Genomic DNA, 14,235 nt, shown 5'->3' with positions numbered 1-14,235 from the left:
GGATTGCTTGGGTGTTGCTTAGATGTATGGATTTTGTCCTTCTTATAAAGTGTCACTTTATTTAGTTGTGGTGTTTTTCCTTTATTTTGGAACCAGCCACTACTGTTGTCTATAGATGTCCAATAGACTGAATTGTCATTAGGAGGTCGAACTAAAGTGTGTTTTATGTTTCTCATAATCGTTTAAGTATGGCAGTTACGTTATAAAAAGTAATGCTTTTCTTTAAACAGTGCAGTCGAGATTTTCTTCCATGGCCGGTGGCATCATTTATGACCAGTGAACATATGACCCACATGCAGCATGGCACAGACTAAATGTATCACAGCTCATGTTACAGCAGATTCTCCAAACTCACCTCTCTGTGCTTCAGGGTGACTGAGCTGTAGATCACGTCGCTGGCTGGGTTCACAGCAGGACAGTGTGAAGAACATCCTGAGGACACCTGCTGAGAGTAATTAGCTGCTTACAGTGGAGGTACAAGACTAACCTTTGTACAGAAACTACAAATCCATAAACTCCCAAACCTCCCATGTGAATCACTATGAAATATCAGGGGTATCATGGTACTTCTTGGTTCATTACAGCTAATTCTGATACACATGGATCTGAGAGATCAGCTGAGGTGTAGATGTACCTGCCCAGTCAGTACATTATTGATATACTTGTCACTCTCATTGGTACGGGCATAGGAGCAGTATCACAAAAACTGATTTACATGAAACCATCTTACCTCTGGATCTGGCAGGACAATGGAGCTGTAGGTGACATCAGCACCAGGCTCCACAGAGGTCTGAGAGAGGAACATTATGACCATGTATCTCTACAGAACCACCTGTCCATTCTTTAACTGACAACAATGAAACATCATTATTGATAAATTTGGAGATAATCCAATGTACAAGTAAATGACTTTACCATTAAAGTTATTGTCCAAAATTAAGACTTTTTATTTCCATTTAGAAACCATTTTTACCATAATGCAGTAACTCACTTTTGAACTGATAATGAATAATAAAGGAACTATCAGCACCTGGTAATGAATGACAAGAGGAGTACCGACACCCGGTACTGAATGACAAGAGGAGTACCGGCACCCGGTACTGAATAACAAGGGGAGAACCGGCACAGTCCTTGGAGCTGTTTGATGTGCTACACTAACAGCAAGACTATTCCATACTCCAACTACATGCTGTGTAAAGAAGTGCTTCCTCAAATTCATTTTTAAATGTTCTCCCACTAATTTCCATCTATGGCCACGAGTTCTAGTATTTAAACTAATATTGAAACAGCATCCAGACCTGATAGAATCTTAAGATTCAAGCACTGGGGGTAGGAACTATCAAAAACACACACAGGAGACACTACTCTGGTATTACACTGTTACAACACTCTATTTAAAGCGTAAGAACATAAGTACACACATTATGTAACATGATTACACATACAGTATAAGCCGATAACCTGAATGACTGAGCAGACCAGCCCCGCAGCCTCATATCATTGTATGTATTTTATCCCTGTGCCTTACCTGCCCTGGGAGTGCGCACGCCCCCAGAACGATTGCCGGGATGATCACGTGCTTCTTCCTCTTCTTCCTTTTTCCGGTCCTCGTCGGGAAGGGAGGCTGCGCGCTATCCACAAAGGCAGACAGCGGGAGGACACTCTCAGGCTTATTCGGAGCAAGAGCTTTTGGAGTCGTGAGTGATAAGTCCATGAGAAGGAAGTGTCAATGAAACAAAATGGCCGCCGGTTGACAAATTGTTTCACGGTGCCTGCAGAGTGACGTTTAACCGCTGGTCCTGGGTGTAAGAAGCAGACAGCCAGCAGCCCCATCCTGGCAGAAGGCACATTACCTCTATTTATTAATCTGTCTTATTTGTGAATAGTATAAAATAATATATTTCTAATTTAAATAAAAGTCGATCTCTAGCACCACAGCTCTGGGGCTCTGGCATAGGCCCGGACGCCCCGCTGCAGGCCTCGGTGTTGGGTAAAGTATCTAACTACAATTGTTTAATCAGCGGGATAAAGTGCCGTAACGGATGTATGACAAATTAGTATAAATTTAAAATCAATAAGATTTAATTAATAAAACAATTTAGCTGTATTTTATTAGTTTTATTTTAAATAAGATGCTCCCAGTTTATTATTAATTTAATAGCTGTAGGAACTAGTGAGGGAGCAGCATGGAGGTGCAGTGGTTAGAACTGTTGCCTCACGCCTCTGAGTCCCGGGTTTGAGCCTCCGCCTGGGTCACATGTGTGTGGAGTTTCCATGTCGTCGTGGGGTTTCCTCCAGGTACTCCGGTTTCCCCCCACAGTCCAAAAACATGCTGAGGCTAATTGGAGTTGCTAAATTGCCCGTAGGTGTGCATGCGTGAGTGAATGGTGTGTGAGTGTGCCCTACGATGGGCTGGCCACCCATCCTAGGTTGTTCCCTGCCTCGTGCTCATTGCTTCTGGGATAGGCTCTGGACCCCCCGCAACCCAGTAGGATGAGCAGTTTGGGAAATGGATGGATGGATGAAAATAGGGGACTGTCCCCAAAAAGAAGCACAGATCCCCTTCATGAAGGAAACTGTAGGGTTAATTAGTATTTATCTATTTATATTTAAGCATAAATGATTCACATGCAGATTTAAATTAATTACTTATGTTTAACAGTAACATGAACTGGAATCTGCAGGTTTCCAGCAGCACACCAATACCAGCCAGTGTCCTTCCTCTCCAGTCCACTCATTGTCACAATGAAGACTTTATTTACTTTGTCATCCCTGATCAGGACAGGCCTCCCATCCAAACTCCCAGATCTCTCTGATGCACAGGCGCCCCCAATCTTACACCACATCCTATGTCTTTTGTTGTTTCCATAGTAACACTGAACACTAACACTGTCTACATCCACACCCGTCACCTCCTGTTTGTCCACTGACAGCCCTGGAGGACTTCAACACACAGGTAAAACACTCAACGATTTCCACAGCAATGAAATGTTTATGAATATCAGCCCATTACAACATACATACTGTATGTAAATGTTTGGCCAACCCCTGACATTTTTTAACATATTGCTTATCATATTTAACCTCATGAAGTCGCCCGATTTAGCTGACACTGTTTCTTCTTCCAAGTCTCGTTTATCATGCTGAATTAAATTAAAATGCAGATTTTTTAAATATTAAAACATTTTTTCCTTCAGTGTTTGTGTTAAGGTCCTTACTTTTTGACTCAGTGACATGTTACATACTGTGCATCTCATTGGCTACAGTCTGCAGTACAGACATCTTACCATCAGTGACTGACAGATTAACCTGATCTAAGAGGCTCCACTGATCTTCACACCACACCAGTACCTATCAGAGTCTTCAGCTGTCAGATTGTTGATGGTCACAGTGAAGACTCGCTGGTCAGGATCATCTCTGACTCACACTTTACCCTCCTGTGGAGAGTCAGTGTGTACTATGGGAGTACATGACCTCACATTATACCCTCTACAACAGTATTTCACATAAGTTTTATATCTGTCACCATAGGAACATGGGATTGTTACAGATCATCCTCTCTGTACACAGACCCATTTCACTGTGGACACACTGTCAGCACCTGTGGGGAAAATAATTAACTGAATAAGGATTTTCCACCTCATGACATCTCTAAATAATGATGCTTGGTTTGTATAATACTTAGATTAGGTCATGTGTAATTAACAGAACAGTGATGATGTATAAAAGTCAAAGACCATCATTTTACTATAAGAACAAGGAAAACAAAACTAGTGTCTGATCTTGGGAAGGGCTTCAGCAGGATGAGGGATCGGGAATCTGAGCCTGGCAGTGTGTTCTAGGGTCTGAGAGGAAAACCAGGACCTTAAATCCCTAGTAAAAGGCCTAGATGAGGTGAATGAATGGGCTTGTCACTGTGTGGGATGGCCACACCCCTTCAGTACTATGGCCTTACTTGTAAACATATCCAGTCCTGTGATACAGGCCCTCTCATATTGCCTCTATACATGCTTCCTTTGGGCTCTATTTGTGAATGTTATTATGTAAAATATCATTGCTATGCTGGTGATACGCTGCTCTATTTGCCATTAAAACCTGGTGACTGCTGCTCTCTGGTGGCCCTTTCTAACTGTCTGGAGGATATTAAGAACAGGACAGCAATGACTTTCGTCCAGATTAATGAAAACAAGATAGAGGTAATGAGTTTTGGTCACTGTTCATGAACTCAGAGAACAATTAGGGCCTCATTCAGAAAACTTCCAGTCACATACTAAAAATCTTGGTGTCATCTTTGATTCATCACTGAGTTTGATAAACAAATAAATGCTGTTGTGAAGGGGTGTTTCTGTCAGCTGAGTGCAATAGCCTGGCTTAAACCACACCTTTCAGCCAAAGACCTGGAGAGTTACTCCTGCTTTTATCCTGATTGGGTTACTGCCGTTCTCTGTACCCAGGTTTACCAGAAGCATCTTTATTCTGACTACACCTTGTTCAAAACGGTGCTACCAGGCTCTCAACAAAATATAGACACCAAATTTCCCCTGTGTTGGCTGCATTGCATTGGCTACTTGATAAGTTTTGAGAATTTCTGAGAATACAGTTTAAAGATTTCTTATTTCTTTCTAAGGCGATACATGGCATAGGTCCCCAGTCCGTCCCGAGCTAATTCAGCCTTACACCGCTTCTTATTAGAAGCATCTCTGTACTGACCCTGCACACACAGGAACACATTTTATTTATCTATTTAATCTGACTATTCTGCTTTGCACATCATGTATTTAACATTTATAGTGATTTTATATTTATTACTAGATTATTGTATAACTTTTGCACTGTTTTTTGAACTTGGTTGTTGCTTAGACTTGTTTTTCCATGGAGCACCATTATACCAAAAAGAATTCCTCAGGGTTGTCACACATGTTTTTGTGAGGTGTACACTGCTGGTTGCTTGAGACCCTGGATGAGACACTGGTCCGTACCCTGCAGAATCGCTGTGGGCAGTGTGAGGACTTCTGCCCTCTCAGTTAAACAATAGGCGCAGGGACTGAGTCAAATGAGTCTCTCTGCATCCTGCTTAATGATATCAAGGGGTTGTGTAGGCGTGTCTCTGCTCACATGGCTCTATCAGTACAGAGTGAACTGGCCAGGGATCAGTTTATCTAGACACCTAACCCCAGATAGCTCACATTCAGACACAGTCAACCCCTCTGCGTCCCTAGACGAGGCACTGGAACTGGCTTTGGAGAGAGAAATTGTGGGCAGCGAGGTGGCGGGGAACGAGGCGGGAGAAATCAACCAAGCTGTGAGGAAACGCCAAAGGGCTTGGAGGACCCAGGCCCTCAGGTTTACTTCCTGGATGCAGACTGCCTGTAGGCTGACAGGCAGCAGCACCCCCCCACCCCTCAGTCCTCAGACAGTGTCCCAAGTTCACCGCCACCCAGGGTTCCGCCAAGGGCACGCATAGCCGGGAAGATGTGGGCCAACAAGGTTAATTTCCTGAACTTCCTTGGTGACACCGGGGAGGTGGCCCCGCTGCCACCTGCTGCAGAGGTGGTGACTACAGATTGGACTCACAGAGGCAACTTCTGTCACATACCCACCATAGTGATGTAAGTCGCATGTACTGCCCTAGTCCATACAGGTTCCACTGCAACCCTGGTGAGACCAGACACTGTCTAGAACTGACATTGGTGCAGGTGAGAACAATGACTGGTGACCTGGCCCCTTTAAGAGGGATGGGGTTGTTCCCTTTTGACATGGGGGGTTTAGTTGTGAATAGTAACTATGTGGATGGCTGACATGCTCGATCCCTCCATCCTGGGCCTGAATTTCCCCCGGAGCACGGCATGTGTGCTGGACTTTGGGCACAACATGCTGAGATTCCCTGCGGTCCATGTGTACAGTGGGGCCGCTGGCCCTGCAGCCTCTGCAGCTGACTGCCCACCCCTTACTGCCACTGGGCCTGTACCTCCACATCAGCTAGAGATCCCTTCCTCTGCTACAGTCACGTGGGCCCCTGAGCCCACATGTGTCCCCTCCAGTGTAGCGCTGCAGCCTCACTCACTTCACTGGAGTCTAACGGGGTTTACCAGAGAGACTTACCTGAAGCTGCCATTGGAGGACCCCATGATGACCACACGGTTGCCCTTGTGCCACTGCAATCCCACTGCCCTGGTCCTCTACCTCACACCATTGATCCCCTGCCCCACCCATACGGTTGTGTGCCTCTTCAGGTTTGCAGCCTCCTCCTGCACTGAGCCTCTTGCCACCAGCACAGAACCAGTCAAGGCTGACTAGTGAAGCTCAGTGGTGGGTGCTGAGCGGCCATTTCAGAAGTTTAATTATTTAATTTACAGTAATACACACGTTTCCAACCATTAAAAACATTATCCAGACTTAAAGTCACTTGAATAAAAATATTTAAAAACTTGTTAGCATTTCAATATAGTATCTGGTTGGACTGTGTACTTCCTCTTTGTTTACATGGATAACATAACACTCACAGCACAAAGTATGCTGTCCTCAGCATTCGCATCTCCGCAACATTCCAAAGATCCATCATAGGCCTTTTGTCTAAAAACAAGCTAAAATGGTCACTGAGAACCTTTGCGTCCATTGATTTCCATCAGCTGTGTGTGGAAAGTTCGAAAGAATTTCTGAAGCTACTGAACAGAGCAAGGGTTGCCAGCTCTCACCCATCTGGTGTGACACTCACACTTTCAGGCTCTCACGCTCACGCAAGAAATCTATATTATTTCATTATAAACCTAAAATTCGCTATATCAAAAGCACTGGGGTACTTTGAAAACCCTACAAACTATTTACAAGGTAATAAAACTGTTACGTACATGTAAATCTGTGTGCATACTTGTTTCAAACTGAAAATCTTATGCCAGCCAGCTAAACAAATTAGACAACCCTGCTACAGGCCTCTCTGTTCAGTTTTCGCTGAATGCTAAGGCTTCCCAGGCAAGCTACTGACCCTCCAAATTTCACAGACCTCTCGGCCACCCAGTAATCTGTAACTTTAGTGCTGAAAGCTTGACAGTGAGTGTATCATGTGAGGCAGCTGTGGAAATACAGACTCTCCTCTGTGCTACAAAAAACCTTCTACAGCGGCAATGTGGGATCTGTGCTCTCCGGGAGCATAACTGCTCGGTACGGCAGCTCCAGCTCTGAAGGCCACCGAGTCCCGCTGAGGGTGATACGATGCGCCCAGAGAATCACCAGGACAGAACTGCCGCCCTGCATAAGTCCCCGGGGCCTTATGGCCGGGACTGAGAAGCCGAGGAGAAGCTTCTACCCCCAGGCCAGTAGGATCATTAACATCACAGATTAAAAGCTAAAATATGCTATAACTACAATCTGTACTATAAACATTTCTACATATTTTTTATACATTTTCATCTTTACTTTTTATATACCTTTTATTGTTATATTTTCTTATTATCTTTCTGTAGTTTCAGTACTTCTTTTGTTAATTCACGTTGTTTAATTTTGATGTCCTTTTACTAGTGTGTTTATTACACCGACTGGAGTAACGACAATTTCATTTCACTGCCAGTGTACCACTACATTTGTATGACAAATAAAAATCTTGAATTTATTGTGTTACCCCCACCACATTATTTAATGTGTTCCTCATGAATTTCATTGTTTTTCTCAAAATAAACACGTATTCCAATTTTGGTTCTTGCAACACATTTCCAAAAAAGTCGGGACAGGAGCAATTTAGGGCCAGTAGTGAGGTAAATTGGTTAAATAATGATGTGATTTGAAACAAGTGATGTCAACAGGTGATTGTAATTATGATTTGGTACAAAAGCAGCACAAATACGTGGGAAAATTATTGAAATGTTTAAAAACAATGTTCCTCAAAGAACGACAGGAAGAGATTTGGATATTTTACCTTCAACAGTGCATAACATAATTAAAAGATTGAAGGAATCTGAAGGAATTTCAGTGCGTAAAGGACAAGGAGGTGTAGGAATTATTAGCTCAGGTAAATTTTAATATCTCCACCAATATGTTTTGAAATTAATTAACTTTTAATTAATTATTATTTAATGCTGATTATTAACCAATTGTTATGCCGAATGGTCGGCTCCTCCAACCTCAATTGCGAATCCCCGATATCTGTTAATGTGAGACTTAAATGGTACTCATTAATAACCAGTATCGCTTAATAACCTGGGTTAGTAGGGTCGTCCAGCGAGCTGCGTCACCAGGTAATGTAAACGGTCGGTAGCGAAGCTCCCCTCACGGCCAATGAGAGAGAGTCTCGCGATATTTCAGGCGAGTTTGAGGTTTCAGAGCGTAGTAGCCAGATCGCACAGAGGCAGGGACTATTGTGAGCACTCAATGACGGAGACTGAAGTTGTGTAAAAGACATGCATTTATTCCTACAACTAACATAAGACAGACATTACACCTAACAAAGAATAAACATGAAATAACGGAATAGACACAAACAATGTAATCATGAAAATGCAATGACCAGATTTAAAAGGATTAACCTAAAAAGGGAAAAACTGTTCTGCAAAGCAAACAGTTTGTGGAAATATGAACCTAAAGGAATATAGCAGGTGAATAGGACAGTTTAGGTTATTAGAAATGAAAGGAAGTTGGTTTACTTGGATGCAGGAAAGGGGGGGTCTTGGCAGTTGGTTGCAGTGGCTAATGAGCTGATGGGTGATGGCACTCAGGGAGGCGCGGTGTTTACAGCGGTTGTTGGAGTGGAGCCCTCTGATTCTCCCTCCTGGTGAAGCTTGGGCTGAGTTTCAGTTCTTTGTCCAGTTGGGTCTAAACTGATGGCTGGAGGCCTGCTTGTGGGCTTCTCTTCTCCTGGGCTAATGGTCTTTGTTTCCTCTCCTCCGCTCTCCTCTGCTCCGCTCTCCTCCACTCCGCTGATGTTCTACACCTTTCTCTCTCCTTTTCTTCCCTCTCCCCCGCTTTGTTCTGAGGTGCCAGGTTTTATAGTGTAAAGTTCGTGAATAGGAGTGACCAGGAATTCGAGTCCTGGGCCAATGGCTGACCATCCATTTGGCGGGCTTTCGGAAGGGGGTCGGTATCAGTCCTTTTGGGATTTATGACCAGACTGACTTCTCTGGTAATGGTGATTTTCATTAGGCTGGTGTAACTTTTGATATGTCCACTTTTGTGGTAACCATTGACCAGATTTGGAAACTGGAGTGATTTCCCGTCGGTTTGATACCAAACATGCCATACCAGCCTAGCGGTTCACACCAAATCCCATCTGTGATGATTAATTAATGATTACTTATATTATGCTATTATGTTATGTTCTATTACTCACACCAGTATGTGGTATATATGGTAGACAGTATAGGTTACACTTCAACAGATGTATACCCTTTATACAGACATTATATGACATTGTCTTGTCATCAGCACATCTTACCCTTAGATAGGTATGGTGAAATACAAAGATCAGATAAGGGTTGCCGAGGAATGTGGCAAAGCAAAAAGGGGGGGGGAAGGTTTGTCAGACAAAGGAAAAGAATCTTGGAAAGTTAGGGCACACTAAGATCCCTGGTTAGACTATTCAATTTCCAAGATTATTCTGGTTTAACATATATGCAGTGGTAGCTATACCTATTTATTTATTCAAATTTATACAAGTGTTTAGGTGTGAGGGGTAAAATAATAGACACACTGTGAACATGGTTATAAGGGTGGCACACAAACCTAAGACTGTCTAAGGACACTCACATAAACATGACTTGCATATTGAGACATAAGCAACATACTATACAGGGTATACAAAAACCAAACTTAAAGGAAACTTTCTGTGGGGTGTTGGGAGAGTGGTATGCAAGGCAGGATGTCGGGTGATGGGGTTGTGGGCCAAGTCGAGGGGCCCCTGTCCCTGGGGATCCACTCTGCTATCTGTAGGTCGTTAAAGCTTTGGGCAATAAAAGTTGGAGTGCTGGCCTCCCTGGTTATCTATGTGTGTGGGGTCACGAACCCCCCTTTTGAGGCCTAGGTCGATGTGTGCCTTCTCGTACCAGGGTAGGCCTTGTCTCAGGCCACCTGGAATTTAAGCTTTGTGATATGTGCATGTGTGATCCTACAACTGTGAGGCTGAGTCTCCCCCCCTTTGCAGCAGTCTCTGGCTCTGTCTCAGCGGCAGGGCTCCTGCTCCCCCCACTGTGTCATCTTCCTCCTTCTTCTCTGAGGGAGGGGCAGTGGCCTCCACAGACGCCGGTGCTGCTGCAGCTGCTCCTAGCTGAGGATGATAAGCAGGGGGAGGGGGCACATTCGGCAGAGGAGGGTACAGATGTATCTCTTCCTTTTTCTTCTTAGTATTCTGTAACACCATGCTGAGGGATTGGGCCTGAGCCTCATTTTTAGCCCTTTCAGCGTTTAACTCCGCTGTCTCCCTGGCCAGTTTGTCCAGCAGTCCCTTATTATTTGCCTTTTCCTTCTCTAACTCTTTCAATTTAGCCACATATATCCGCTTTTCAAACTTATCAATATCCCCATATTTTCCACAACATCCCTTTTTGCTTTGTATTACACGCTTTGTATGTTGCATTATTGTTGGATCGAACGTGCCGTCCACAGGCCAGCGCCCGCTTGCCATTTTACTCCATTTGGCACATTCTTTGCTAAAACTCTCTCCCATCTCAGTCTCGACCACATCGCGACACATACGTTTCTCGCCTGGCTTTTGTTGGAGTTAGACTCCACCGAGTCCGTTGATGAGGGAAGGATGCAGTCTGAGGCGAAGGTTGGTTGCAAGTCAGCTCTCTTTAATGACGTCACAGATTTAAATCCGGGAGCACACTTAGATGCACAAAACAGTACATACCAAGAGTAGCTCAATATCTCTTGTCAGGGTCTGGTTTTTATACCCCGTTTAGGGCGTCTACTGTTCTTGTTGGTATCTTTCCAGTTGACGTAACATATAACTATTGTTTGGACATTGCTGGCGTTAGTCCCCACACCCGTTCCCTTTTACCTTGTCTTGTTATGTTGCAATTTAGCAGCGTCAGCGACCCCCTCCCTTGTTATGTCCCCGCAGGTGAAGCGTAAGCTTAATGTCACCACGACCCTGTCAATGTACCTTCTGCTTTCCGAAATTTACTTACACTATGAGGAGGGCTGGAGCCCCCCTTCTCTTCCTGCCTGTGTTCCAGTTTGTTCCCCTTTCTCAGTGTGACAAAGTTTAGCACGCAGCCTAGCCCCCCTTCACTTTCGACAACTGCGTTTTCTCATTTGTTTTTCAAATTTTGTCATACCCTCTGGGTCATATGCAGTATCTGGAGCCCATTTGTTTTCTTTGCTATTTGAACTGCCCATGACTTTTCCTATCTGTTCACCAGTTACCCTCAACAATGCACTTCAGGAAATTAAGCAGTTTACTTCGTTGCGAAAGCAGAAGCAAGTTTCTTCGTTGCAATAGAATTTGCGAGAAAGCAAAAGCAAATTCCTTCCTTGCGAGAAAACAAAAGCAAATTCCTTCCTTGCGATAGAGCAAGCTATTTATTATAAACACAAAGCCCTAGCGCTCCTTCGCTAGAGAACATAAGCAAATATTTTGTTTTTAGCAGGATTGGAGGATAATATAATTAATATTTTATTATGCGCACCAGACACACATTCCAGCAATATAAATTTTGACTTGTGTCTCTGTCCTCATAAATGAGACAAATTTAGTTTGGGCACGGCCACTTGGCCTCCGGCGCTTTTTACACCGGTATCTCTGTCTAATTTTCTGGACACTTATTAATTCATTTATCTGATATTTTGCACTAGGCACATTCACATTCATCACAACCAGGATATTTACACGCTCCACACATTCACACAATTTCCTCCGGCAGGACACGAATCACTGCGCGGCAGCTACTATCCATTCACTTCCCTGGCAGGACTCAGTCCGCTACCAGGCTGCCCCCGGCAGAGCCGTGTTAGCTGCCCGACGGGACAGTTTCCACACACACAACCTTATTCATACTCCCTCCCTGTCAAAGACCTGTGTCTCTACAGACACCCGTATTTGCTTCCTTGCAAATACCTGTATTCACCTTCCTGTGAATACGAGGATCCTCCTGTGGATCACAATCCACTAGCGCTTTTCCCAAAGTTTGTCAAACAGCACATATAGATACTATATAGACTTAAACATCGACTTGCGATTAAATAAATCAACTTACAATTTTTCCCTTTAATTTTGGTCCGTTGATCGGATTGGGACATCCAGGCGTCCGTCCGACGAGGATGGGATGCTGAGCCGGATCGAGTAACTTTTTTCCTCGCTCCTTGGCTGACGGTAGCGCTTCACCCCTCCCTTCTAACAGGACACCTCGTTCCTCGCCGTCCGTGCGCTCTATCTGTTCCCTTTCTCCGATCCCGGACAGCCCCCAAATCTGTGGAAGAAATTTCTCGAAGTCCGATGTTTAAGTGTTTGACAGAACTTTATTATTGGATGAGCTCAAAGGGAACAGACACTCAGCAATCATGCGTCTCGTGTTCTGCTCCCCGAACAACAAGTGCATACATTTCTTATAGCCAAAAATGCCGTCATCAGATAGTTCAAAGAAAAGGATCAGGTGTCTGTAGACACCCGGCACTTCTGCTTATTGAGGCTTGCTTATCAGCACAGAAATTCCTCTGCAGTTTCATACTGAGTCGAGTTAAATTTATCCAATTACCCAATTACTTTAATCTCACTTCCAGGTCATGCTGACCCGGGCCCTTGCTGAGCAAGCTACATTATGGCAAACGTTAGTTCCTTCATAGAAAATAGAAATCCCTTTACTTACAGTAAGCAAGCTTGCATTAGTACATTGTGCTTGATACATCAGACTGATTCAAGTGAGGTTATATTGTTTCAGTCATTATAGGTAAATCAACAACACATTATAAACTCAATTGTTAATTACTGATTAGGTAATGCATTTTGCATAATCGTCTATATTCCATTATTGATTACTGATTAGCATAATCAAGAATTTTCTACCACACAGCCAAAAAGAAAACACCAAGAATACGAGAGATTTTGCTCAAATTTAGCAGTTTTTCGGCCATAAATGTGTGCATTGTCTAGGATGCTGGATGCGAAGCCAAAAACGTCACCGATGCGAAGGGAATGTCCGTGCTACAACACCAGAGTGTCAGCGGGGTGGGCGGGTCCTTGTTTCACTGGCCAACCACACGGGGCCAGTCGCCTCGCTTGGCCAATCAGTCGAGACCGTTGTAAAACATTTAGTTGAAACACTTCTTCAACTGGCCAATAGGGGGCTGAAACATTTGTTGCACTAAAGTCGAAAGGAGACTGGAAAAAGGAACATATATGACAGACAGATTTGGGAAGCATTCCGTATTTTCAGACTGTAGCATTTACTTTTAGTTGATTTTCCATCTGTCATTCTCATAAGCATTATTGCTACTTAAAAAGATGAAATTTCTTGTGACATTATTTGATACTGAGAGGAAGAATCTGTTTTTAAGAAATACTTGAAAGTCATCTGAAGTGTGAAATCGACACAAGAAAGATCTGGATGCAAATGCATTTAATCCTTTTCTCTTTGCGTTACTTGTTTGTCCTTCCATGCTGTGGGCCAGTGGCGCAATGGATAACGTGTCAGACTACGGATCAGAAGATTCTGGGTTCGACTCCTGGCTGGCTCGGCCATTTCTTTCCTTTACTCTAATGCCTTCTGCTTTAGCCGCTCCATGCTACCAACATCTTGGCTTCCTCGCATCAGCTGCAGATATGGAGCTCACAAGAGGCAGGCTGCATGGTGTCCCATATGGTCTAGCGGTTAGGATTCCTGGTTTTCACCCAGGCGGCCCGGGTTGGACTCCCGGTATGGGAATTGTATTTATCGTTGTCTTCAGCCTTGCAACTAATCGTGTCCTTGTGCCAAGGCAGCAAAAATGCTCTTCCTGGGAAGTCCAACAATCTTGCTGGAAATACTGACCAGCCATTACATACAACTCAGGTGGAGCTGTCACTTTGCGCGTGATTTTGCCATACTTTGGTGTCACAATATTTATTACATTTTTATTATTTTTAAGCCAAGCTAAAGAATAATCTCAGCGCCGATTTCCTCCAGTCGTAGGTTGTGGTGCCGTGCCAGGTTACCCCTGAAAAACACTGTCCCCGACAATTCAGATCAGACACACAAAATGAAATGAATTACTTGAGAAAATGAACTTTTACCATAAAATAACTTTTGTTGGTTACGAAATGCAATTTGTACA

At 43.9% G+C, this 14,235-nt stretch overlaps 1 non-coding gene across 1 annotated transcript; it reads left to right on the top strand.

Annotated features, from left to right (window-relative positions):
• Positions 1 to 13,775: 13,775 nt before the first annotated feature.
• Positions 13,776 to 13,847, top strand: trnae-uuc (transfer RNA glutamic acid (anticodon UUC)). The gene has a single exon. It is a non-coding gene; the product is annotated as a tRNA-Glu (tRNA).
• The last annotated feature ends 388 nt before the right edge of the window (positions 13,848 to 14,235 follow it).

The sequence above is a fragment of the Brienomyrus brachyistius genome, unplaced genomic scaffold (assembly GCF_023856365.1).
Source record: "Brienomyrus brachyistius isolate T26 unplaced genomic scaffold, BBRACH_0.4 scaffold78, whole genome shotgun sequence".
In the NCBI taxonomy this organism is placed as follows: domain Eukaryota; kingdom Metazoa; phylum Chordata; class Actinopteri; order Osteoglossiformes; family Mormyridae; genus Brienomyrus; species Brienomyrus brachyistius.
The sequence above is the reverse complement of the archived record's forward strand: the minus strand, read 5'-3'. Positions and strand labels throughout refer to the sequence as shown.